The sequence below is a fragment of the Oncorhynchus kisutch genome, linkage group LG30 (genome assembly GCF_002021735.2).
Source record: "Oncorhynchus kisutch isolate 150728-3 linkage group LG30, Okis_V2, whole genome shotgun sequence".
NCBI lineage: Eukaryota > Metazoa > Chordata > Actinopteri > Salmoniformes > Salmonidae > Oncorhynchus > Oncorhynchus kisutch.
The window spans coordinates 21635653-21658812 of record NC_034203.2 but is presented as its reverse complement, the minus strand read 5'-3'; the positions used below and the strand labels follow the sequence as shown (position 1 = coordinate 21658812).

General features: G+C 41.3%; 1 protein-coding gene across 5 annotated transcripts in view; it reads left to right on the top strand.

Annotated features, from left to right (window-relative positions):
- The window catches only part of LOC109874862 (tyrosine-protein kinase Lyn), a 35019-nt gene that overhangs the window by 1868 nt on the left and 9991 nt on the right, over positions 1 to 23160 (top strand). For 2 of the 5 annotated variants that reach the window (XM_031810427.1, XM_031810428.1), the window contains 8 exons: positions 154 to 240; positions 458 to 627; positions 2037 to 2256; positions 2398 to 2631; positions 9373 to 9485; positions 9690 to 11927; positions 12247 to 12291; positions 16082 to 16145. The gene's annotated coding sequence lies outside the window, so the exon portion shown is untranslated. Of the gene's footprint in view, positions 1 to 153; positions 241 to 457; positions 628 to 2036; positions 2257 to 2397; positions 2632 to 9372; positions 9486 to 9689; positions 11928 to 12246; positions 12292 to 16081; positions 16146 to 21262; positions 21416 to 23160 lie in introns of those variants that run through there. The other 3 variants (XM_031810429.1, XM_020466895.2, XM_031810430.1) reach the window with 3 other exon arrangements.

Here is a 23160-nt window from a genome sequence, read left to right as displayed (position 1 = left end):
CATGAATGGCACCCCCGAATGGCACCCCATAGGGCTCTGGTCAAAAGTAGTACATTATATAGGGAATAGGGTGCCATTTGGGATGTAGCCTTGTTCAATCATTGTGATTGTTTGTTAGGCTAATGATGTCTACTGATCTATTGATTGACACAGTCATGAACTGGATGTGGAGGAGAACCCTCAGATGTCTGTAGAGGAAGCCTGGGATAAACTGTGATTAAAGTGCAGCCACGACCCCATGTACGTGAGCATTACTACATGAGACTTGGGCTACATCCCAAATGGAACCCTATTCTCTATATAGTGCACAACCTTTGACCAGCCTGGTCAAAAAGTAGTACTCTTTTACAGTATGTAGGGAATAGGGTGCCATTTCGAACAGAGACCAGTTATCTGTATGATATTCTAAGAGGACAATCTCACATAATCAATCTCTTTTCATGTTTTGGTGTATTAGGTTTGAGAGTGTGCTGAAGTTTAAGCCACAGTCACCACCAGGGTGGGAAGGCTGGGAGGAATAGGAAGCTACATGGCGGTAGGAGAGCATCCTGCCACATCAACAAGCACACCTTCTTTACTGAAGAGGGAGATGCCACAGAGCCCAAGCTGAGCAAGACCTTTCAAAAAGTAAGCCTTGTAAACATTTGACCAATTATTCTGAAATTATTTTTGATAGCAATACCAATAGTCACCCTCCCTTTTAATCAAATCAAATCAAATTTTATTGGTCACATACACATATTTAGCAGATGTTATTGTGGGTGTAGCAAAATGCTTGTGTTCCTAGCTCCAACAGTGCAGCAGTATCTAACAATTCACAACAATGCTCACAAATCTGAAGTAAAATAACATAGTTAAGAAATATATTAATATTAGGATGAGCAATGTCAGAGTGGCATTGACTAAAATACAGTAGAATAGAATACAGTATATACATATGAAATGAGTAAATCCGTATGAAAACATTAAAGTGACCAGTGATTCCATGTATATAGGGCCGCAGGGTTGAGTAACCAGGTGGTAGCTGGGTAGTTATAGCACACACCCACAGTTCATAGCAGCTTCTGACTAGCAAGTGGATGAGTGTGGTGAGGAGGAGGATGTGCTGTGGTTGACACCGGGGGAAGCTTTGTCAGAGAGGTCCGCATCATGTCTAACTCAGCTGCCTGTAGCCTCAGCCTCAGTGTTCACTCAGTGTCCGCTGGCAGAGGAGAGAATGGGAGAGCAGCCAAGACTCCACAGGAGCCCCTCCTATTCCCCCATCCCCTCCCTGTCAGTGCTGCCCTCCTCTGACACCCTCTGACACACTGCATCTCCTTAAACGTGCAGCCACTGTTTTAGTCCGACTGAATTTATTTACAATGTGCCGGCACACTGCACTGGTTCAAGGGTAGCCGTGCTGTTTAAAGTTCATGTATCATCCGCGTATTTGAGTCAGTCACATTTCATTGGTAAGACTACCTTTGGACGGCTGATGTAGGAAGTTCACATCACTGGCTGACCTTCAGAGGGTTCAGTTGGTTGCTATAAACTCAGATGCTTATTCACACCATAATAGAGAAGCTAGGAAATGCTGCTTTTCTCTGTTTGCTGACTGTGCTGGATTTGTTTTATCCCAAAGAAATTGAAACTTGTCAAAGTACTTGAGTGTGCACAAACAGCACTTCAAACAAGGAGAAACTTAATGACTCTCTTTACCTACAGTTATAGGTTCCCCCACCATTGAAGACGATATCCGTGTGTTTCTACTGAGTTGGCACTGAGTTGAGACATTATAAAGTAGTGTCACACTGTAGGAGGTCTTAAATGCAGTGCTTTTCCACTCCTCTCTCTGTATGAGCTCACTGAATTGATCTTCTGGGCAAGACTTGCTGTTTTTACTGTCTGCAGCAAATGGCTCCATCATCCAACAGGCCCAGTAGAAATTACTTCAGCATGGATTAAGCCTATTGTAAAGTATTATTTTGTTGTCAAACTTGTCATGCTTCTCTGTTGATGTAGTGTGTATTGCTCATGCTTGTGTCTTGTACTTGCAGATCACATGTCCTGATCTGTCTTCAGGTTCAGAGGTTCCTCCAGAAAGTTCAGAGAGGAATACCCCTCTGGAGTTGGATAGTACTGAGCAACCCTCTCATCAGAACCTCTTCACCAGAATAGAAGATGAAGAGGATGATGAGATTCAATTCAGAAGAGAGGTTTACTCACTGGACATACCAGACTACTTAGTTCCCGGAGCACCTGAACACAATAACACAGGTGAGTTTGCGTCAACAGCCGGTTTAGACCTTTTTCTAACCCGGAGTTTCTTCATAAACACAATTCATGTCAGATCTACGTTAGTGTATTTCTTGTTTGATTTTAGAAGTCTTGTACAACTTTTGCACGACCTATTTCCAGAGGCTACTGGGAAGAAAAAGAAGAACAATAATACCAAGAAAACAGAGAAATGTGGAGTGATGCCAGCTGAGATTTCAGTGGAGCCTGAGCTGGCTAAGTACTGGGCCCAGCGCTACCGGCTCTTCTCCTGGTTCGATGAGGGCATCAAATTGGGACAAGTTGAGTCACAGAGCAAAGAGAACACACACTTCAGGAAACACAACCGATTTCTTCATACAGGCTCAAGCAGAAAGGGTTAGTGGTATTTTGGAATGACTTTACATTATTATTGTTGTTAACGTGTTCATATTTCTCTATTTTGAGAACAACTATTGTAGTCTCCCAACCACTTCTATTCGTGCAGCCCAAATGGAGTGTTGTCAAATGTGATTCAGGAATGCACTTTATTCTGAAAAGAAAAGGATTTGCCTCAAGGTGACTGAATGTTATCTTTCTCTCCAGTTGAGAAACAAATGGCTGTTATGTCCAAGGTAAAAGCTACAGTTTGGCTGCTCTTGAAGTCTAACATCATGTTGTTTTCAGAGAAGCAGAGGAAAAGAGAGGCAGGGAGGTTGAGATGGTGGTGTAGTGGGTGTATGGATTTGCTGGCTGGCAGACAGGGCACTCCGCTTCCTGTCTGTAGGGAGAAGTGCTGACGCCGGTGAAGCACACCTCACCCTGTGTCACATGACATGACAGCATCAGGCTCTCTCCCTGTCTCCCAGCAGAGCAACTCTTTCATGACTCTCGAGTCTCTCCTTTCCTTTACTCTCTCTCCCTTGCAGCTGAAACAGGTGTCACAGTTTCTGTTCCGAGTGCATCTGCCCACCTGTCAGTTTCTCCTTCCCGGGAGCTGTGCTCGATTTGGCTCTTCTCTCCATTGGTTAATTGTTTGCAGGAACTTTTCAATATAACAGTCCTAGTGAGTACACAATCGTAAACATTTTTTTTGGGGGGGTGTATCTACCGACGGCCTGTACAGATCTAGAAAGATACATCTGTTGTTTTACTCTTCCTGTAACCACACTGGATGATTGAGAATCCATTGAAGAGCTTGAACGATTCATTGACGAGAGATACTTATGCACTCAAAGACAAATTGTCGCTGGTTTCGGAGGATTCAAACACTGTTAAGGACAACAAACCCAATCAACAAACCAAAGCCAAGTTGGCCAAGCGGTATCAACGATGGCATAAAACCATCCACAAGCAAGAGGGCGTGAGTGGGGAGTGGTTTACCGATATGGATGTTGACTTGTTGAAATCCATCAATAAAAGGCAAACTTGATATCTTGGATATGTTAACGAGAGGACATCAATGCATTATGTGACAGTCTAGAATTCAGCCAATGTCAGATTGATGATCTAAGGAAAGAGAACACAGCGCTGAAAGGTACTGTAGACTCTATTCATTGCAGGATGGAGGTGGTGCAAAGGGAGAACAAACAACTTAAAGAAACCTTGCTTGATGTAAAGTGTCAATCAATATGGGGAAACTAATATTTTCAGGGATGCCAGAGAATGACAACAGCAAAAGCTGTGAGGACAATGTCTGAGACTTTATGTCAACTCAACTAAAACTGCCCACAGATGTCGTGCGTAATGTCACTGTCTCCAGAGTCCATAGAATGAGTAAGGCCTCTGGGAAAAGGCCACGGGCTATTGCATGTTTTGAACATTGTAAGCAAAAGGAAATGGTGAAGAGCTGGGGCAGAAAACTCAGAAACACAGATTTTGGAATGAATGATCACTTCCCCACGGATATCCCATCATGAAGGAAAAGCGTTCCCGGAATCAACAAGTCTCCTTGGTGATGGATAAACTTTAAATCAACAGGCAACTGTATCAGGACTCTAGAGTAACTCCCTGGCTATTTTAATCCAACTGTATTGGGACTCTAGAGTAACTCTCTGGCTATTTTAATCCAACTGTATTGGGACTCTAGAGTAACTCTCTGGCTATTTTAATCCAACTGTATTGGGACTCTAGAGTAACTCTCTGGCTATTTTAATCCAACTGTATTGGGACTCTAGAGTAACTCCCTGGCTATTTTAATCCAACTGTATTGGGACACTAGAGTAACTCCCTGGCTATTTTAATCCAACTGTATTGGGACTCTAGAGTAACTCCCTGGCTATTTTAATCCAACTGTATTGGGACTCTAGAGTAACTCCCTGGCTATTTTAATCCATTATTTAAATCCGAGTTTGTGTGTTATAGTGTATCATTACAACTTCAACTATAATGAATACATGCTCTATTGATCTCCATTTGACAAGGAAAGGGTTGCATATAGCTCAGGTTAATGTATGTGGCCTTCCTAACAAAATACATTAGGTTTTTAACTCTGTAAATGATGGGAAAATGAACATCTATGGATATAGTCTACTGAGAAGGGACAGGAATTATGGATATAGTCTACTGAGAAGGGACAGGAATCATGGATATAGTCTACTGAGAAGGGACAGGAATCATGGATATAGTCTACTGAGAAGGGACAGGAATCATGGATATAGTCTACTGAGAAGGGACAGGAATCATGGATATAGTCTACTGAGAAGGGACAGGAAATAGGAATTGTGGGGGTGTAGCACTGTACATTCAGAATCATATACCCTTTAAGAGAAGGGATGACCTTAATGTAGGTCAAATAGAGGCACTATGGGCTCAAGTACATCTGCCTCACCAGGCACCCATATTGGTAGGATGTGTGTATAGACCTCCTAGCTCTAAGGTATCCTATCTGGATGACTTATGCACTGTGTTTGACCAGGCCACAAATAGTAACAGAGATGTATTTATATTGGGTGATTTTAATATACATTGGAGGATCATAATAATTCAAATATTAATGATATATTCCGAGAGCTGTGGTTTGAAACAAATGATTCATTATACTACTAGATCATCAACTAAGTTGGGTCATCGTTCTGACACATGCATTGATCTGATATTCTGTAATATACTATTGCAATGCTTAAAAGCCAGATCAATGCCAGTGGGCTGGACAGACCATAATATTGTGACCATAACTATGGTCAAGAGAAATATGAAAACATTTAATCATGAGCTATTTCAAAATGATTTGGCTGCTGTACCCTGGGAGCTGAGTTATCTAGAGGATGATTTAAATCACGCTACAGCATGTTTTATTGATTTGCTCACTGAGGTAATGGACCATCATGCCCCAGTAAGAAAGAGTACTGTTGGGGCTCGTCTATCTCCATGGATTGATGATTAACTGGCTGAGGTATTTTCTCAAATAATATGGCAAAAGCAGCCAAATCTAAACTAGAAATTGATTAACAGAACTATAGAATACTACGTAATTATGCAGTTAAATTAAATCGTAAGAAAAAAACATTATTTTACAAAAAATATTTTATTGATTGTAAAAAATGATTATAGAAAGGTATGGAATACAGTTAAGGGCCTACTTGGAACATCTATCTCATCATGTCCATCTAGTGTGGAGGTTGACGGGAGAACAATAACAAAACCAGCTGACATTGCCAATCATTTTGCAGATTTTTTTTATTTTTATAAAGAAAATTAATTTACTGAGCGATAATGTAAACACCCATTCTCCCAAACAAGCAACTGTCCAATGGATTGATGATCATCATATCATGAGCAAAAACACCTGCTCTTTTAGTCTACAAATGGTGTCAGTAGAGGTGTTAAACCTATTGAAGTCATTACCCGATGGTAAATCTACAGGTTATGATCTTATGGACAATTTTTTACTTCGCTATGCTGCTCCCCAGGTAGCAGCTCCACTGAAATATATATTTAATTGGTAACTGGAAAAGGGGACATTTACAAATGTATGGCAGCATGCTAAACTGTGTCCTATTTCGAAAGACAGCAAAGAACCCATTACTCCTGCCAATAGTCTACTCCCTTCACTCAGTAAGATATTGGAGGGTATTGTGAGTAGACAAATATGGGAGTACATGGAAAAGAATGATCTGATTACAGCCAATAAGCATGCTTATTGCAAAGAAAGTTCCACTACATTGGTTGACATGACTGACCAGTGGCTTAATGCTATGGATAATGGCAGGTTTGTGGGTGTACTATTTATAGATTTCAGTGCAGCATTTGATTTAGCGGATCATGAAATACTTTTGACAGAATTATCGCATTATGTTTTTAAGGAGGCAGATATTACTGTACCCAATTCCATGCTAACTGTCAGGAAACAGTCCACCTATATCATGCTTTTAACTGTGGAATACTGCAGGGCAGCTGCCTTGGGACAATTCTTTACTCAATATATACCAACGACCTTGCTTATGCCTTATCTGAAACTCAGCCTACTCTATTTCCAGATAATGCAACAATTTTATACAGCAAGACAATTAATTCAACAGGTTCAGCAAGCTCTACAAGTAGATCTGGGAAGTATCAGGGAGTGGGTTTGCCTGAACAAACTTGTTTTGAACACGAATAATACCAAGGTATGCATGATCAGAAAGATAGCTAAATAGTTACCAGGAAAGATTCTTAGGCAAACAACCCAAGCACTAATTGGGAGTCAGGTAAAACTACTGTTCTGTGGTCTGGGGAAATGCATCAGCAAGTGAAATTAGGAGGCTGCAGATTGAACAGAACAAAGCAGCAAGGATTGTTTAAAGGTGGATATATGGTTATTCTGTTGTAGTCATGCTCAATGCTCTTGGTTGGTCATCAATCAACAAGATAATTGAAAAAACAGCCAAACTCTATTCACAACAGTAATCAGTTGGTAAGAGACAGACATTCAGTAAATACTAGGAATATAGTGTCCATCATCTGTGTTATCCAGACAGAAAAGAGAAATAGGCAAAATAAAATTTCAATTTAGAGCAATAAAGAGATTTAATAATTTATCAGAGAAAACCAGAAACATTTCAATATATAAAATCATACAATACTGTAGAACAATTTGAAATATAATACATTGGAAGGTTGTGCGGAACTAGGGTCGATGAAGGAATCACTCTATATTTTCAGAATGTTCGAGTATTTATCTGGTCAATATGTCAGTGTATTATGTATGTTTGTAACAGTGTGTTATATGTGAAAATGAGATCGTATTATAAATTGTATTTTAATGATTAAGGACTCTTGGAAGATTAGTCCAAATGAGGACTAAAAGAGATAATACATTCTAAATCAAATGTCTCTCCCAACAAAAAGAGCAGAGACTATAGCAGAAATAAAAGCAACCTTGTACTCTAGAATGACAAATATTCATACTGTTAGTTAGGGTTGGGCGGTATCAGATTTTCGTACCATTTCTGTACCATACCAGGGAATACGGCATTACCGGTAAAAACAAGGGGCACTATTTCACCAAAGCAAAAAAAACTATTGTCTATTGTAACCAAGAAGCTTTATCTTGACATTTAGCTAGAAGGTTAGCGAACCAAATGCATAGCTGGAGCCCTGAGCTGGATATAAGTTATTTTAGATTTCTTGTATTTATACTTATAGTTCTAAGCAGAGGCATAGCATCCCCACCTACTGTTAGTAGGGTTATAAAAGTTTTTTTTTTTTTAAAGCTCAGTTTATACCTCACTGACGGCCTTCTCCAACCTATCTGGGAAAGAGTTTATCGGTTATCAGAGAGCCTATCTCATCCTTCCGAATCTCCCTTTTCTCCAAAGTATTATGACTAATATGTCTTTAGTCTACCTAGCTCAAATAAGAAGTCTTTCACAGAGCATTCTGAATTCTGTTTGAAAACGAGATCAGAGCCTTCATAACTATTCAATTATTCATGTCAACAGAGAAGAGCCTGGACACATACCGTAGCATGGCTGAAACCCACTGCAGATTACAACCTACTCCTATCAGATTCCTATGGTGTCTATTGCTCAATTAGTCATGGGGGTAAAGTCTGAGAAAGTGCCTGTACAGCTTCATCATGTGTAGCAGTGCCTGGCTAATGATAGATAGCAGATTGTGAAGAGGGGTAGTCTAGTCTTCTGGGACTGAAGGGATGTAGCTCGGTTTTAAAACTTCCGACATGATGTTGTCTTCCCTTCAAGATCTGTTTGAGAATACAACGCTAACTAGTCGCCCATAGACATTAGGGGAATGCATGAGCTCAATATTTTGTTTGGACCCTCCCTTGAGCCCCAGTAAAGTTAGTCCTCTCCTCAGTCACTTTTCTCAAGATGGAGGGAAGGAAGGCATAATAAAAGAGTGAGAGACGTGAAGCGCTAATAACAAGTAGAGACCACTCCCATCATTGTTTGCCTTAACAGGTGTTTATTCTCTGAGGAGGCTGTGAAAACAAGCAGCGGAACAGAAAATAGCAATGACTGCTAGACTCGGTTAGAGAACGATGGCAGATGGTCTAGAGGTCTCCGAGGGGAGACAGGAGGACGTGGTCTATGAAGCATCCCAGTCTCTCCACATAGTCTAATATATCTCAATATCCACAGCATACTTCTTGAATACTTTTTGTGTTGTCTTGTATAGTATAATCATAACTAGGCTTTTTCTGGTGTGATGGCAAACCCACATCTACTTTATATTCCAGCAGGCCTAATATTAGTATTTTGCCTGCAGTAAAATGTTGTGAATGACAGCTGTTTTGAAATGTAACTCTCACTGATAGTGTTTTGGTTCTTTTGGTGAAGTTGCGCATGGCACTAGCATGACTTCATGAGCTCACAAAATAAATCAACTAGATTATATATTATATTTCTGGACTTGGCTTGAATATCAGAATGGCAGTTTGAACAAAACCATTTGACACTTGTCTGACCCCTGGTGGCTATGCTGGGCAATGGGGACATCTACAGTATTTCTCTTTGCAAAGCCCCCCAAATTCTGATTTATTAAAATGTGAGTATTTAAAGGCACTTAATTTGCCTTGTATTATAGTAAAATTACAGAAATTAGAATATATATTAATTGTCTCTGTCTGTCTGTCCGTCCGTCCGTGTGAAAATGTGTCCGCCCGTCTGCCCGTCTGTCTGTCTGTCTGTGTATGTACAGAGGCCTGGTTCTCCGTCACCCCAGAGAAGATAGCCGACCACAGTTTCCACTCATAGACACCTTCTGTGGAGTGGGAGGCAATGCCATCCAGTTTGTCCTCACTGTGAAGAGAGGTACATCAATGTTTGATATAAACTTGAGATATTTTTGCTTATACTGTATCTGCATTTGTCTTTATAGATAGGGCGAGAGTTTTTCCTGACCCTGTGATGTGACCAGGAAAATATCTGAGCCCTTGTTATATCCTATAGGTTAAAAGTTAGTGGTACTCCCTGTGTGTCTGACTCTCTGTCCTCCCTGTCCCTTCCACCTTGTAGTGCTAGCCATTGACATCGACCCAGTGCGTCTGGCCCTGGCCCAGCACAACGCCCAGGTCTATGAGGTGGCCGAGCACATCAAAGTTGTGCAGGGAGACTTCCTAAAGCTGGCACCACGTCTTAGTGGGGATGTGGTGTTCAGACTACCTCAGCGCAGACGTCTTCAATATCAAGAGCATGATGGCTCCAGATGGATATCCTTTTTTCCTCTCGTTGTAACTGCTCTCAGGCTTTTATAGTCAGGCAACGGGCCAGACTCCAGCACTCCGGGCATGGCAGGGTAGAGGTAGAGGCAGAGGGGTAGAGGTAGAGGCAGAGCGGTAGAGACCGAGGCAGGGCTTTTGAGAACAGGGCAGAGTGGTTGAGGCCAGGGGAGAGCGGTAGAGACCCAGGCAGATGAAGAGCAAGACATGCCTCTGTATTCTGGGTCAGCTGCAGCTTAACTAGGTATTTTTTTGCAGAACCTGACAATAGTACTGGACAATAATCAAGATAAGATAAAACAGGAGCCTGCAGGACTTGCTTTGTGGAGTGTGGTTTCAAAAAAGCAGAACATCTCTTAATTACGGACAGACTACTCCCCCACCATTGAATCTATATGTTTTGACCATGACAGTTTACAATCTAACGTTACACCAAGTTATTTAGTCTCTTCAACTTGTTTAACAGCCACACCATTCATTACCAGATTCAGCTGAGGTCTAAAACTTATGGAAATATCTGTACCAAATACAATGCTCTTAGTTTTAGAGATGTTCAGGACCAGTTTATTACTGGCCACCCATTCCAAAACTATATGCAACATTTTGTTAATGGTTTCAGTGACTTCATTAGCTGTGGTTGCTGATGCGTATATTGTTGAATCATCAGCATACATGGACACACATGCTTTGTTTAATGCCAGTGGCAGGTCATTGGTAAAAATAGAAAAGAGTAGAGGGCCAACAGAGCTGCCCTGCAGTACACCCCACTTTGCATGTTTGACATTTCAAGAAGCTTACATTAAAGAAAGCTCTGAATCCATGATATGGCTGAGGTTGAGAAAACTAACTAACACATTAGTTTTCTCAACAACCGGTTGTGGTAAATAATATCGAAGGCTGCTCTGAAATCTAACAGTACAGCTAGCGCCCACAATCATCTTATTATCAATTTGTTTCAGCCAATCATCAGTCATTTGTGTCAGTGCAGCACATGTTGAGTGCCCTACTCTATAAGCATGCTGAAAGTCTGTTATTAATTTGTTTACAGAGAAATAGCATAGTATTTGGTCAAACACAATTTTTTCCAACTGTTTGCCAAGAGCTGGCACCAAGCTGATAGGTCTGCTGTTAGAACCAGTGAAGGGAGCTTTACCACTCTTGGGTAGTGGAATGACTTTGGCTTCCCTCGAGGCCTGAGGACAAATACTTTCCTCTAGACTCAGATTAAAGATATGACAGATATGAGTGGGTATAGGAGTAGGTAACCATACCATCCCCAGTAGCTTTCCATCTAAGTTGTCAATTCCAGGAGGTTTGTCATTTATTCATAATTTTTCCACCTCTCCCACACTAACTTTACAAAATTCAAACTTACAATGCTTTTCTTTTGATTATATGTTTTTTTATGCATGAGTACGATGGCTCACTGTTTGTTGCCATTTTCTGCTTAGGTTTGCCCACTTTGCCAATTAAGTTATCGTTAAAATAATTGGCAACGTTTGTGATGAGTAAGTCATCTGATTTGATGAAAGATGGAATTGAATTTGTCTTTGTGCCCATAATTTAATTTAAAGTACTCCAATGTTTTTTTTCCCATAAATGTTTATATCATTGATCTTGGCTTCATAATACAGTTTTTTCTTCTTTTTGTTGAGTTCAGACACATTATTTTTCAATTTGCAGTAAGTCAGCCAGTCAGATGTGCAGACAGACTTACTAGCCACTCCTTTTGCCCCATCTCTTTCAACCATACATTTTTTCAATTCCTCGTCAATCCATGAAGCCTTAACAGTTCTAACAGTCAGTTTCTTAACAGGTGCATGTTTATCAATAATTGGAAGAAGTAATTCCATAACTTCATTCAGTGGAGCGTCTGGGTGCTCCTTATTAATCACATCAGACCAACAAATATCATCTACATAAGAGTCACAGCTAATTATTTTGTACTATCTCTTATACACTATTTTAGGCCCAGCTTTTGGAACGTTGGCTCTCCTGGATATAGCCACTATATTGTGATCACTGCATCCAATGGGTATGGATACAGCTTTAGAACAAAGTTCTACAGTATTAGTAAAAATGTGATCAATACATGTGGATGATCTTGTTCCTGTAGTGTTTGTAAACACCCTGGTAGTTTGCTTAATAACCTGAACCAGGTTACAGGCACTGGTTACAGATGAAAACCAGTCAATATTCAGGTCATACACGATGAAGCATTTCACACACATTATTTAGATACTGAATGTGAGCACTGGCCTATAGCAACACCACAAAATAAAAGGCTTTAGATGTATCAGGTGAACCTGCAACCACAACACTTCAATAACACTTGACATAAGATCTTCTCTCAGTATTACAGGGATATGGCTCTGAATATATTCAGCAACACCTCCCCCGTAAGCATTCCTGTATTTTCTATAGATGTTATATCCTTGTATTGCTGCTGCTTTGTCATCAAATTAAATATCGAATTGAGTCTCAGAAGTGGCTAATATACACTATATATACAAAGGTATGTGGACAGCTCTTCAGATTAGTGGATTCAGCTATTTCAGCCACACCTGTTGCAGACAGGTGTATAAATCGAGCACACGGCCATGCAATCTCCATAGAGCTCAGTGACTTTCAACCGGGCACTGTCATAGGATGGCACCTTTCCAACAAGTCAGTTTGTCAAATTTCTGCCCTGCTAGAGCTGCCCCGTCAATGGTAAGTGCTGTTATTGTGAAGTGGAAATGTCTAGGAGCAACAACGGCTCAGCTGCAAAGTGGTAGGCCACACAAACTCACAGAACGTGTCCGCCGAATGCACAAGCGCATAGTGAGTAAAAATTGTCTGACCTCGGTTGCAACACTCACTACCGAATTCCAAACTGCCTCTGGAAGCAACGTCAGCACAAGAACTGTTCATCGGGAGCTTCATGATATAGGTTTCCATGGCAGAGCAGCCGCACACAAGCCTAAGATCACCATACACAATGCCAAGTGTCGGCTATAGTGGTGTAAAGCTCACCTCCATTGGACTCTGGAGCAGTAGAAATGCGTTCTCGAGAGGGATGAATCAGTTTGGCGGATGCCAGGAGAACATTACCTGCCCCATGTTCAGGGAAGCTAGAAATCATTATACACAGGCAGTTTCTACGGCTGGCCATGCTTTCCACCTGGCTACTCCTACCCCGGACAACAGCACTGCACCCCCAACAGCAACTCGCCCAAGCCTTCCCCATTTCTCCTTCTCCCAAATCCATTCAGCTGATGTTCTGAAAGAGCTGCAAAATCTGGACCCCTACAAATCAGCCGGGCTAGACAATCTGGACCCTTTCTTTCTAAAATTATCTGCCGAAATTGTTGCCACCCCTATTACTAGCCTGTTCAACCTCTCTTTCGTGTCGTCTGAGATTCCCAAAGATTGGAAAGCAGCTGCGGTCATCCCCCTCTTCAAAGGGGGGGACACTCTTGACCCAAACTGCTACAGACCTATATCTATCCTACCGTGCCTTTCTAAGGTCTTCGAAAGCCAAGTCAACAAACAGATTACCGACCATTTCGAATCTCACCATACCTTCTCTGCTATGCAATCTGGTTTCAGAGCTGGTCATGGGTGCACCTCAGCCACGCTCAAGGTCCTAAACGATATCTTAACCGCCATCGATAAGAAACATTACTGTGCAGCCGTATTCATTGATCTGGCCAAGGCTTTCGACTCTGTCAATCACCATATCCTCATCGGCAGACTCGACAGCCTTGGTTTCTCAAATGATTGCCTCGCCTGGTTCACCAACTACTTCTCTGATAGAGTTCAGTGTGTCAAATCGGAGGGTCTGCTGTCCGGACCTCTGGCAGTCTCTATGGGGGTGCCACAGGGTTCAATTCTTGGACCGACTCTCTTCTCTGTATACATCAATGAGGTCGCTCTTGCTGCTGGTGAGTCCCTGATCCACCTCTACGCAGACGACACCATTCTGTATACTTCCGGCCCTTCTCTGGACACTGTGTTAACAACCCTCCAGGCAAGCTTCAATGCCATACAACTCTCCTTCCGTGGCCTCCAATTGCTCTTGAATGCAAGTAAAACTAAATGCATGCTCTTCAACCGATCGCTGCCTGCACCTACCCGCCTGTCCAACATCACTACTCTGGACGGCTCTGACTTAGAATACGTGGACAACTACAAATACTTAGGTGTCTGGTTAGATTGTAAACTCTCCTTCCAGACCCATATCAAACATCTCCAATCCAAAGTTAAATCTAGAATTGGCTTCCTATTTCGCAACAAAGCATCCTTCACTCATGCTGCCAAACATACCCTTGTAAAACTGACCATCCTACCAATCCTCGACTTTGGCGATGTCATTTACAAAATAGCCTCCAATACCCTACTCAACAAATTGGATGCAGTCTATCACAGTGCAATCCGTTTTATCACCAAAGCCCCATATACTACCCACCATTGCGACCTGTACGCTCTCGTTGGCTGGCCCTCGCTTCATACTCGTCGCCAAACCCACTGGCTCCATGTCATCTACAAGACCCTGCTAGGTAAAGTCCCCCCTTATCTCAGCTCGCTGGTCACCATAGCATCTCCCACCTGTAGCACACGCTCCAGCAGGTATATCTCTCTAGTCACCCCCAAAACCAATTCTTTCTTTGGCCGCCTCTCCTTCCAGTTCTCTGCTGCCAATGACTGGAACGAACTACAAAAATCTCTGAAACTGGAAACACTTATCTCCCTCACTAGCTTTAAGCACCAACTGTCAGAGCAGCTCACAGATTACTGCACCTGTACATAGCCCACCTATAATTTAGCCCAAACAACTACCTCTTTCCCAACTGTATTTAATTTTTATTTATTTATTTATTTTGCTCCTTTGCACCCCATTATTTTTTTATTTCTACTTTGCACATTCTTCCATTGCAAAACTACCATTCCAGTATTTTACTTGCTATATTGTATTTACTTTGCCATCTTGGCCTTTTTTGCCTCTACCTCCCTTCTCACCTCATTTGCTCACATTGTATATAGACTTGTTTATACTGCATTATTGACTGTATGTTTGTTTTTACTCCATGTGTAACTCTGTGTCGTTTTATCTGTCGAACTGCTTTGCTTTATCTTGGCCAGGTCGCAATTGTAAATGAGAACTTGTTCTCAACTTGCCTACCTGGTTAAATAAAGGTAAAATAAATAAATAAATAAATAAAAAAAGCGGTCCATACAGAAATGGTTTGTCGAGATTGGTGTGGAAGAACTTGACTAGCCTGCACACTGACCTTTACCCCATCGAATACCTTTGGGATGAATTGGAACGCCGACTGCGAGCCAGGCCTAATTGCCCAACATCAGTGCCCGACCTCACTAATGCTCTTGTGGCTGAATAGAAGGAAGTCCCTGTAGCAATATTTCAACATGCAGTGTAAAGCCTTTCCAGAAGAGTGGAGGCTGTTCTAGCAGCACAGCGGGGTGGGGCTACTCCATAATAATGCTCATGATTTTGGAATGAGATGTTCGACAAGCATGTGTCCACATACTTTTGACCATGTAGTGTATGAATGTTAGCGCGTTATTGATTTCATGAACCTTATTTCTAAGGCTACATATATTAATATGGGCTATTTCCAGCCCTTTCCTGGGTAGCTTATCTGAGAAAGATATCATGTGGAAAAGAGCAGTCAAAGCAAGAGAAAAAAGTATACATTCAACAGTCCATGAATCAGTTGGTGTGTGTGTTAAGAGTGTGCTGCAGGGTTGAAGCTACGAACCCATAGGCTTGGCTCTCATCCATTCCAGGCTTTTTGGGAGGGAGGGTGGACAATGAGCCTGTCATAGAGTATGTAAGAAATGCCCCCTCTTGCTCTGGCCGCTTTCATGGCTGGGATAAGTTCTTTCCTCTTCTGGCACACAGAGAGGCAGCGGCGCAGAGAGGCAGAGACAGACAGTGACAGGGCAAGCAGTATGATGGCTAACTAGCTAGGAGTGAATGTAAAGGCAGGAACTTGGGATGCACTGTTGGTTTTGTTGGTGGGCTGTTCTTTGCTTGACAAAGTAAGTTAGCTATCTTTTATATTTCACTAGTATTTACTATTTACACGCATTGAGGCATTCTATTATATTGTTGTGGAAGACTTGAAATGCCCTCTAACAGACACAGTTGTTTTCCTTAACTGTTAATTATTTTGACATTTTCAGGTTGTCCAAAATGATATCCGATAATATTGTGTACTTCCTGCCACTTAATGCAGACATGTATCAGGTAGGTTATATGAACAAGTGTCACTTGTCCTTGATTGTCCACCCCCTTCAGGTGTCACTTTTTTCCCCCTAGTGTATTTATCCCTGTGTTTCCTGTCTCTCTGTGCCAGTTTGTCTTGTGTGTCCAAGTCAACCACTGTGTTTTTCCCGTGCTCCTGCCTTCTCTATTCTCTTTTTGCTAGTCCTCACAGTTTTGACCCGTGCGTGTTTCTCGGACTCTGTACCTGCCTGCCCAACCATTCAGCCTGCCTTGACTTCGAGCCTGCCTGCCACACTGCTGAACTGGTTTTGACCTTTTGCCTGTCCACAACCATTCTCTTGCCGACCCCTTTTTGGATCAATAAACATCTAAGAGTCCAACCAACTGCCTCCTGTGTCTGCATCTGGGTCTCGCCTTGTGCCCTGATAGACAAGTAGAGGAGTATTGGTTGTTTGCATCTTATTTTGATTTACAGTCCTTGTGCATGCTAGTCTTGCTTGGCTAATCGTCTACCATTGAGTCAAGATGTACAGTGCATTCGAAAGTATTCAGAAATGCAAACATTTCTAAAAACCTGTTTTTGCTTTGTCATTATGGGGTGTTGGGTGTAGATTGATGAGGATATTTGTTGTTTAATCCATCCAAAATAAGGCTGTAACGTAACAAAATGTGGAAAAATTGAAGGGGTCTGAATACTTTCCGAATGCACTATATTTGTTGATATTTCAGTGTAAATTACATAACAGTAATAGTCTGAAGGCCTTTAGAGGTGTGAGGTTTCTGCAGGGCCTCTTATCTAGAGGAGGATAAAGGCTACGTCCCAATTCTCCACCCTTCTCCTAAAGTGTGCACTTGTACACTTCCCATTTAACAATGGTGGGAAGTCCCTCCAGACAATGCTTACACTAATCCATTGCTTTTAAATCCATGACGGGTAGTGTGCAAGTGCATAGTTTGGCTGAAGTGTGGAGAAATGGGACTTAGCTGTAGTCAGAGCTGATGATGCCAGGCGACAGCCTGCCCTGCTGAGCCTGTACTGAACGTGTTCTTGGGAATACCCATACTTCTCCTTTTTATTTAGATGACTTCCCGTTTCTGTGCTCTGTGCTATCCAGTGGCCTGGGGCTGTATGTGTTCACACTGTCAGATCACAGGCTCCCAGAGCAGGAACAGGCCTCATACTGTAGACCTCATTGATATTGTATTCTGCCACCATCATGTATTGTATCAGCAGTGTAACAAAGCAGGCCATCACCTATTTGGTAACACATTGACCTGGTTACTTTGACCTGGTTAATAGCCTTTTATTGCATATCTACTACTATAAAAAGCGAAGTCCGTGTTTGCTGTTATTAGAAGATAAGAAGTATACTGAGTATAGAAAAAGTATGTGAACCCTTTGGAATTACCTGGATTTCTGCATAAATTGGTCATAAAATTTGATCTGATCTTCAACTAAGTCACAACAATAGGCAAACACAGTGTGCTTAAACTAATAACACACATTATTGTATTTTTCTTGTCTACGGTATATGGAATTGAAACATTCACAGTGTAGGTTGGAAAAAGTAGGTGAACCCCTAGGCTAATGACTTCTCCAAAAGCTAATTGGAGTCAGGAGTCAGCTAACCTGGAGTCCAATCAATGAGACGAGATTGGAGATGTTGGTTAGAGCTGTCCTGCTCTATAAAAAAACATTCACAAAATTTGGATTTGCTGTTCACAAGAAGCATTGCCTGATGTGAACCATGCCTCAAACAAAATAGATCTCAGAAGACATGCATAAAGCTGGAAAGGGATACAAAAGTATCTCTAAAATCCTTGATGTTCATCAGTCCACGGTAAGACAAATTGTCTATAAATGGAGAAAGTTCAGCACTGTTGCTACTCTCCCTAGGCGTCGAGGTCCTGCAAAGATGACTGCAAGAGCACAGTGCAGAATGCTCAATGAGGTGTCAGCTAGACTTACAGAAATCTCTGGAACATGCTAACGTCTCTGTTGACGAGTCTACGATACGTAAAACACTAAACAACACTTCAACTGAAGAAAATACACCTGACCTCAACCCAATTGAGATGCTGTGGCATGACCTCGAGAGCAGTTCACACCAGACATCCCAAGAATATTGATGAACTGAAACAGTTTTGTAAAGAGGGGTGGTCCAAAATTACTCCTGACCGTTGTACAGGTCTGAATCCGCAACTACAGAAAGCGTTTGGATGAGGTTATTGCTGCCAAAGGTCAACCAGTTATTTAACGCTAATCAAACAAAATGCTTTTCAAACGATCGCTGCACGAACCTGCCCACCCTACTAGCATCACTACTCTGGACGGTTCTGACTTAGAATATGTGGACAACTACAAATACCTAGGTGTCTGGCTAGACTATAAACTCTCCTTCCAGACTCATTAAACATCTCCAATCCAAAATTAAATCTAGATTCGACTTCCCATTTCGCAACAAAGCCTTCACTCACGCTGCCAAACATACCCTCGTAAAACTGACTATCCTATCGATCCTCAACTTTGCCGATGTCATTTACAAAATAGCCTCCAACACTACTCAGCAAACTGGATGCAGTCTATGTGTCACATATTTTGTTACCAAAGCCCTATGTATGCTCTCGCTACATATTGGTCACCAGACCCACTGGCTCCAGGTCATCTATAAGTCTTTGCTAGGTAATGCTCTGCCTTATCTCAGCTCATGATGACAACACCCACCCATAGCACACACTCCAGCAGGTATATCTCACTGGTCATCCCCAAAGCCAACACCTCCTTTGGCTGCCTTTCCTTCCAGTTTTTGTATTTATTTATTTAATTAGGCAAGTCAGTTAAGAACAAATTCTTATTTTCAATGACGGCCTAGGAACAGGGGCAGAACGACAGATTTGTACCTTGTCAGCTCAGGGATTCGAACTTGCAACCTTTCGGTTACTAGTCCAACATTCTAACCATTAGGCTACCCTGCCGCCCCAGTTCTCTGTTGCCAATGACTGGAGCGAATTGCAAAAATTGCTGAAGTTGGAGACTTATATTTCCCTCACTAACTTTAAACAACAGCTACAGTATCTGAGCAGCTAACCGATCGCTGCAGCTGTATATGGCCCATCTGTAAATAGCCCATCCAATCTACCTACCTCATCCCCATATTGTTTTTATTTACTTTTTTGCTCTTTTGCACACCAGTATTTCTACTTGCACATCATCTTCTGCACATCTATCACTCCAGTGTTAATTTCTATTTTTCTATTGTGTTATACGTTTGTTTATTCCATGTGTAACTCTGTGTTGTTGTTTGTGTCGCTTTACTTTATCTTGGCCAGGTCGCAGTTGTTAATGAGAACTTGTTCTTAACTGGCCTACCTGGCTAAATAAAGGTGAAATAAAAAAATATTAAATCCAAGGGTTCACATACTTTTTGCTTCACATACTTTTTGCACTGTGAATGTTTACACGGTGTGTTCAATAAAGACATGAAAATGTATAATTGTTTGTGTGTTATTAGTTTAAGCAGACTGTGTTTGTCTATTGTTGTGACTTAGATGAAGATAAGATCACATTTTATGACCAATTTAGGCCGAACTATACTTTTTCTTGCCACTGTATATAGAGCTAGCTACATTGGCCCAAGTCATCAGTTGATCAATTGATACTACTTGACATTAGATAATGGCACTAGGCCCCTCTTTATTTTATATTAGAGTTAGTGAGTCTAGTTCTTTGTCTGTTTCATTCTCTATAACCAGAGTCTAGGGGAGTCTGGCTCTGTGTGTGGCCTTAACTGTTACTGTCAGACCAGTGTGGTCTAGCCAAATGGAAGCTTACATGTCAATGCACAGAATAGTTCTTCTATTTTGAAGACGTGCTGGCTACTCTGTCAAGAATAGCCTTGGCAGTTTTGCAGTGATACATGTTTTACTCTTTATTTTGATTGAAGAACACATTTTCTTGGATGATCTATTGTTGTATTAAAGCTAACCATGCCATCTTACTTTGCCCTGTTCTCAACATTGGCTTTTTTTTGTGTGGACATTTTCTTTTACATGTTAGCTACACACTGGATATACATTTGAGTGATTTAGCAGACACTCGTATCCAGAGTGATTTACAATTAGTGCATTCATCTTAAGATAGCTAGATGAGGCAACACGTATCAAGTACATTTTCACTCAACAAAGTATTTATCAGCATAGTCAGTGCTTGGAAAATATGACATGGTCATCAGGCTTCAGCAAATAGACAGTTAGCTGAATGAGGACCTGTTGAAGTTGGCCTCAGTGATGCTTGGGTCAAGATATGTGTCTCTCTCTCTCTTAGTGAGCTCAGCACCTGCTGGGCAGGCACCCTGTATCACAGCAGTGACCAGACCTGCTGTTTGCAGCCTGGCCAACAGTTAAACCCTATTGATTCTGCATCAGTTGAGCTGATGTGTTGATAGCTATTAAGATATCTCTATGACACTGACACCGAAGCCTCCCACTGGGCATAGATGTCAATTCAACATCTAGTCCACGTTGGTTCAACGTAATTTAATTGAAATGACGTGGAAATAACGTTGATTCAACCAGTGTGTGCCCAGTGGTCTGGGCCTGCCTACCGAAGAAGAGTGCATGCGTATCTAAGCAGACAATAAAAATCACATATCACACTATCATGTTTTTCAGACAGCTATTATATTATTTAGTATGTCTTATGATGTCACTAGATTGTTTGTTTTTTTGTCTATTTTTTTAGCTTGAAAAAGAATATTGGCCCCTGCAGAATTGCAAGAGAAACATGGCCACATCCTTATTTCTAGTATCTTTTTGGGAAATGAATATATTGTTTTGGCTGACTCTTCATCATACTGCTTCTCACTAATAACAACACACAGGCAGTAGTTCCACAATGTCCCCTCTGTCCACTTCATAAATTGTAGTGCCTTTGACTTTATAAAACAAATAACCAAGTGTAAGGTAAAGGGTATGTAGTAAATATATGACTTTGACCTCAAATTACCTGTGTAATTAGCATGATGTTTGAAGATGTTGGACACTCAAATGTGTTCAGTTGTGCGCTATTATGCAAATACTTTAGACGAATGAACATTGTACCAGGAAGTTACAGTAACAAAAAAAATCCCGACAATTTAACATATGAATTTCCTCATTCTGTTCGGTGAATGTAACAGTCTATGACAGTCCATTCTCGGCTCTAATGAAGAGCAAGACATACGAAAGTTACGGATTACAACTATTTTTCTTTATTTGGCCAAAACGCATCTATAACTAGTGAAATTTGACAGGTAAGTCTAGCCTACATTCTGGCATTGCACCTCTATTCTATAGCCTAGCTGTTTAAAAAAAGGTTATCAGCAGTTTTAAAAAGAATCAAGCATGACTTCATTTTTATTTCTATAGACACTAGGCTAGTCCGTTTATTTGGCAAAATAGTCCACATTTTCTGTTTTAAAAAATCGTGATACGATCCACATAGTTTAGTGCGCAAGTTTAAATAGTTCTGAAACCTTTGTCTAAATAAATTGGTGTGTGTACAAACTTGGCGTAGCCTGTATTTTCAATTTGGGATGTTTTAAGCGTGGACATATTATTACCCCAAAGTATGTGTTTTAAATAAAGAATTTCAACTGTAGACTGCACTATGCAGCTTGCCTCGTAAACCTGATCCCAGTAGCGTTGATACATTGTCCGATGCAACAAGTCTGCGGTGGGAGACTTCTATGCAATAGGTTCCTATCACCACCCCGCTCACACTTCACAATGGTGTGATGGACATTCCTGTCGTGTGCACGCCCACACGGGCTGTGCCCTCTAAAGTGTATGAGGCATGGTCTAAGTGTGTTTTTATGTATTCAACATTATTAAATGGAATTGCATTTTCTGCATTGTTTAACCAACTTAACTCATATAGAAAATGGAATATTCCTTGACCTAAATAACACCAGACAGAAATACATGCAGAGGGTTTTTCACTTTTCTGACAAAAGACAGTGGCTGGTCAAATGAGGAAGTGTACCGAAGCCACAGTAGCACATATCCTCTGTATTTGTCTTCTTCTACGCTGTCTGCAGCCATTTCCTGGCTGTCATATAAATAACCAGGCAAGATCAGCCTCAACACTTGTGACAGCCAGAGCCTGAGACCCAATGGACCCAACAGGGTTGTTTTCTTATCACAGATATCTTGCTTAGTGGTCTAATGCATTGCCCATATCATCCAACAACAGTGCATTAGTACAACCAAATGCTACGGTTCACAATCAGACGTCCATTATATAAACGCAACATGTAAAGTGTTGGTCCCATGTTTCCTGAGCTGAAATAAAAGATCCTAGAAATGTTCCACATGCACAACCAGCTTATTTCTCTCAACCCAGACCACGTGTAACCACGTCAGCCCAGGACCTCCACATCCGGCTTCTCCACCTGCGGTATAGTCTGAGGGGGTGCTGAGGATTATTTCTGTCTGTAATAAAGCTCTTTTGTGGGGGAAAACTCATTCTGATTGGCTGGGCCTGGCTCCCAAGTGGGTGGGCTTATGCCCTCCCAGGCCCACCCATGGCTGTGCCCTTGCCGAGTCACGTGAAATCCATAGATTAGGGCTTAATAAGTTTATTTAAATATACTGATTTCCTTCTATGAATTGTAACTCAGTCAAATCTGTGAAATTGTTGCATGTTGCATTTATATTTTTGTTCAGTATAGTTTCTGACCTGGTTTCCATTTGGGGTAAATTAAATACAAGACTAAGACAAATGAATGGTGTGCCTTTAAGCTGTTAGTTGGCCAGAAAGAAAAACGGATCAATATTTTTATAGGGATCCGAAGTTTGAGGAAACAGCAAAGGAAGAAAAACACCTCACACGCTGATAAAATCAATTTGAATTTTGACTGGAATAGTTAATAACAAATAAATGTTTTCCCTCCCTCAGTTTTAGTGACCCACTGGTTTAAGATCAAACGATAGGCCTACTGTGTTAATTATATTATTTTGTAGCTCTTGATATAAGACGATATCTGTAACTTATAAC